This window comes from Zingiber officinale, chromosome 1A, assembly GCF_018446385.1.
Source record: "Zingiber officinale cultivar Zhangliang chromosome 1A, Zo_v1.1, whole genome shotgun sequence".
NCBI lineage: Eukaryota > Viridiplantae > Streptophyta > Magnoliopsida > Zingiberales > Zingiberaceae > Zingiber > Zingiber officinale.
The window spans coordinates 94,662,294-94,667,750 of NC_055987.1; positions in this window are offsets into that span (position 1 = coordinate 94,662,294).

A 5,457-nucleotide genomic window follows, 5' to 3' on the forward strand; every position below is an offset into this window, starting at 1 on the left:
TTCCAAGAGATGCAAGAGCAAAGCCTCCTTTCTCTCCTTCTTCTCCTAGCAAGAACCGGCCACCAAAAGAACTCCAAGAAGGGAATGCACCGGCCACTAAAGAAGAAGAGAAAAGGGCCGCCCACACACCAAGGAAGAGAGGAGAAACTATAGAAGATAGGTTGTAAGGTGAGGCACCTCTACCCTCTCTTTATATTCCTTAGTCTTAGCAAATAAGGAAATTTAATTATTATTAAAATTCCCTTATTCTCCTTGCCATTGGTTAATAAGGAAAATTTAATTAAAATTCCTTTTAACCCATTACATGGTCGGCCACCTCATGTGCTCCAAATAAGTTAAGTTTTAAACACAAAATTAAAACTTCCTTATTTGTTTCTAGAAATTTTAAAATAAAAATTTCTCTAATAATTATTCCCTTCATAGTTGGTTATAAAAAGAAATTTTATAAATTAAAATATCTCTATTAAAATATGTGGATGATTCCCAAAAAGGAAAGTTATCTTTAAAATTAAAATTTTCCTCTCAATCTACAAATAAGGAAAGATATCAAATCTTTTCTTAATCTTTTGTAGAAACTATAATAGAAAAGATTTAATTTTAAAACTCTCTTTTATATCATCAAGATGGTTACAAAAAAAGAAAGTTTTATCAAAAATTAAAATCTTCCTTTTAACTACAAAAAAGGAAAGATATCAAACCTTTCACTTAATCTTTTGTAGAAAGCTATAAAAGGAAAGATTTAAATTTTAAACTCTCTTTTAAACCCATGGTATCCACATATAGAAAGATTTTAAATAAAATCCCTTTTATTCTTTACATGGTCGGCCACACCAAGCTAGGGCCGGCCACCTATACTTAGCTCAACCTATGGCTCGGCCAGCCCAAGCTTAGACTCCAAGCTTGCTTGCTCGGCCACCTAAGGTTGGGTAAGAAGGTGGGTATAGGTGGGTATAATATTTTATAAATAAGAGGCTACGATAGGGACTGAGAGGATGAATTGGTTTTGGTCTCCCGATGAAATTAAGTTTCCCGTGTTCACCCCGAACACCCAACTTAATTTCATCAATAATAATTCATACCACCAAAGAATTATTATTGAATTACCGTACCAATCCCAAATTACATTTTGGGCTCCTTCTTATTATGAGTGTGTTAATCTCCCTGTGTTTAAGATGTCGGATGTCCACTAATTAATTGAGTTACTGACAACTCACTTTAATTAATATCTTAGTCCAAGAGTAATACCACTCAACCTTATTGTCGTGTCGGACTAAGTCCACCTGCAGGGTTTAACATGGCAATCCTTATGAGCTCCTCTTGGGGCATTATCAACCTAGATTACTAAGACACAGTTTTCTTCTATAATCAACAACACACACTATAAGTAATATCATTTCCCAACTTATCGGGCCTATTGATTTATCGAGCTAAATCTCACCCTTTGATAAGTCAAAAAAATAAATACTAAATATATGTGCTTGTTATTATATTAGGATTAAGAGCACACACTTCCATAATAACTAAGGTCTTGTTCTTTTATTAAGTCAGTATAAAAAGAACTTACCTTAAATGGTCCTGCTCAATGCACTCAGAGTGTACTAGTGTAATTTTATAGTTAAGATAAACTAATATCAAATTACACTACGACTATTCCAATGGTTTGTTCCTATCCATCTTAGTTGTGAGCTACTGTTTATAATTTATAAAGAACCGAAAACATGATCTTCTGTGTGTGACACCACACACCATGTTATCTAAAATATAAATTAATTGAACAGCTACACTAAGCATATAAATATAGACATTTTTTACCAATGTGATTCTTTATTTCAAAATAAATGTTTACAAAAGCTAGGATTTTAGTATACACTCTAACAATCTCCCACTTATACTAAAAAACTAAGCTGTCATATCAGCTGCCATACATCTTATTCTCATCCCCTCCACATGTCGATCAAAAGCTTTCGCCGGAAGGGCCTTAGTGAAAGGATCTGCCAGGTTATCTGCTGATGCAATCTTGGCGACGACAACTTCTCACTTTACGATGTCTCGTATTAGGTGGTACTTGCGCTCTATATGTTTACTCACCTTATGGGCTCGCGATTCCTTCGAGTTTGCAACTGCACTGCTATTATCACAATAAATTGTGATGATTTTGGGCAAACCAGGAATCACATCTAAGTCCATTAGGAAGTTCCTAAGTCATACAACTTCTTTGGCTGCGTCAGAGGCTGCCACATACTCAGCTTCCATGGTTGAGTCTGATATGCATTTCTGCTTATAACTCCTCCATGCAATGGCTCCACCTCCTAAAGTAAACACATAGCCTGATGTAGACTTACTATTGTCCCTATCTGATTAGAAGTCTGAATCCGTGTAACCCACAGGGAGCATATCATCTGCTTGGTAAATTAGCATATAATCTCTAGTCCTTCTCAAGTACTTCAATATATGCTTTACAGCAGTCCAATGTCCTTGTCCAGGGTTACTTTGATATCTGCTAACCATGCTCACGGTAAAATAGATATCCAGTCTCGTACACAGCATTGCATACATTAGGCTTCCCACAACCGAAGCATAAGGAACTACCTTCATGCCCTCTATCTTCTTTGATGTCTTTAGAGACATCTCTTTAGATAAAGCTACTCCATGCCGAAAAGGTAAGAAACCTTTCTTGGAGTTTTGCATGCTAAAACGAGCAAGGATTGTATCTATATATGAGGCTTGAGATAGGCACAACATCCTTTCCTTGCGATCCCTTATAACTTTGATCCCAAGAATGTGTGCACATTCCTTCATATTGAATTGTTTAGACAACCATACCCTTACGTCCGATAACACTTTGACATTGTTGTCAATTAACAAAATGCTATCTATGTATAGTACAAGAAATACCACCACGTTTTCGTTACACTTCTTGTATACACAAGACTCATTCGGACACTGAATAAATCCATATGACTGGATTACTTCATTAAACCAAATGTTCCAAGATCTTGAAGCTTGTTTTAGTCCATAAATGGACCGATTGAGCTTGCACACTAGATGCTCTTTGCCTTTTTCAATGAACCCCTCTGGTTGCTTCATATGGATGTTTTCTTCAAGACTTCCGTTAAGGAAAGCCATCTTGACATCCATTTGCCAAACCTCATAATCCATATGAGTGACAATGGATAAGAGTATCCGGATGGACTTAAGCATAGCTACCGGTGAAAAGAACTCCTCATAATCGATTCCCTCCTTCTGAGTATACCCTTTCGCAACAAGCCTTGCTTTGAAGATTTCTACCTTCCCGTCTGTCCCTCTTTTCCTTTTGTAGATCCACTTGCATCCAACGACAAGCTCTGGACCTTATTAGAATACATAGATTCTATTTCAGAATTCATCGCTCTTTGCCAAGATGCTGCATCTTTATCTTAGAGTGCTTCGTCATATGTCCAAGGATCAGGTTCATGTTTACCCGGGATCAAGTCTGAAGACTCTCCCAAAAACATGAATCTCTCATGTTGTCTCACAACCCTCCCACTACGACGAGGTACTGTCTGCGGTTGTGTATCATTTGTGACACATGTTGCAGTTTCTTGTGGTACTTCATCTTATACTATTGGTACTAAAGTAGACATGTCCTCTCTAATTTCTTCTAGAATAATTTTACTTCTGGGCTTGTGGTCCATTATATAGTATTCTTCTAAAAACTGGGCATTGGTGCTAACAATGACCTTATGGTCTTTAGAACTATAAAATAAACCACCTTTTGTTCCTCTAGGATAACCCACAAACACGCGAACTTCTATACGAGATTCCAACTTATCAGCATTTGCTTTCAGCACATGTGCTGGACTACCCCAAATCTGAATATGTCTCAGTTTGGTCTTTCACTCATTCCATAATTCTGTGGGAGTAGAGGGTACTGATTTAGAAGGTACCAAGTTTAGAATGTGCGCTGCCATTTCCAGTGTGTATCCCCAATAAGAATTTGGTAATTTTGAATAACTCATCATCGATCTAACCATTTCCATAAGAGTCATATTCCTTCATTCTGCCACACCATTCTGTTGGGGTGTACCAGGTGCGGACAATTGGGATTGAATCCTGACTTCTGATAAGTAATTCCTAAACTCTCCTAAGAGGTATTCACCACCACGATCAGACCGTAGTGTCTTGATACTTTTACCTTGACGTTTCTCCACATCAGCGTTGTACTCTTTGAACTTATCAAAGCACTCAGACTTATGGCACATCAAGTAAATGTATCCGTATCTCAAATAATCATCTATGAAAGAGATAAAGTATTCGAAGCCACCTCTTGCCTGGATAGACATAGGACCACACAAATTAGAATAAACCAGTTCTAACACATCTTTGGCTCTATACCCCTGGCCTTAAAAGGTCTCTTGGTAATTTTACCTTCCAAGCAAGACTCACAGGTTGGAAAATTTTCCACCACTAATGAACCCAAGAGTCCATCAACTATAAGCCTTTGAATCCTACTTAAGTTAATATGACCAAGCCTTAGATGCCAAAAATATGTTTGGTTCATTTCCGAAGGTTCCTTTTTCTTATTAGAATTAGAAGATGTGTTATTAATTTCCATTTGTTGCTTTATGGGAGAAATTGAATTTAAAGTATATAAATTGTCAACCAATGCACCAGAACAGATAATAACTCTATTTCTCTTGATAACCACATTGTTATTAAAAGAAACAGAATATCCATCCAAATATAGTTTAGAAACTAAAATTAAATTCTTTCTGAAACTGGGTACATAAAGACAATTTCTTAAAACCAAACTTCTATTCCTATCAAATGATAAGTAGACGTCTTCCACTGCAACAGCCGCCACTTTCGTAGCATTGCCCATGTAGACGGTTATTTCTCCTTCATATAGTCAACGGGTTTCCTAGAACCCCTACAAAGAGTTGCAGACATGATCAGTGGCTTCCGTATCTACACACCAGGTGCTGGTAGATAGCACCGCTAAACATGTTTCAACTACTAGATAATGAGATATACCTTTATTGTTCTCTTTATTACGAGGGCAGTCTGCCTTCCAATGTCCTGATTGCTTGCAGATGAAGCACTTTCCCTTCGGCTTCTTCATTCCAGCTTTTGATCCTGTACCTAGAGGTTTATTCACCTTCTTTGCTGAGACAGCCCGTTTCTTCTTCTTCTTGCCTTTCGACTTAGAAGTAGAACCATTTTCAGCATAGTGAATCTGAGAATTTTGACGAAATGACCCTTCTGCTGCCTGAAGTTCTGTCAGTAGTTCCGCCAATGCATACATCCTTTTATTCATATTGTAGTTAAGGCAAAAATGCTCAAAACTTTTGGGCAACGTTTGGAGAATAATATCGACTTGGGTTTCTCCATCGATTTCATCTCCAAGAACTTGTATCTCGTTTAAGTAAGCCATCATTTTGAGGATATGATCCCTTACAGGTGTCCCCTCTGACATGG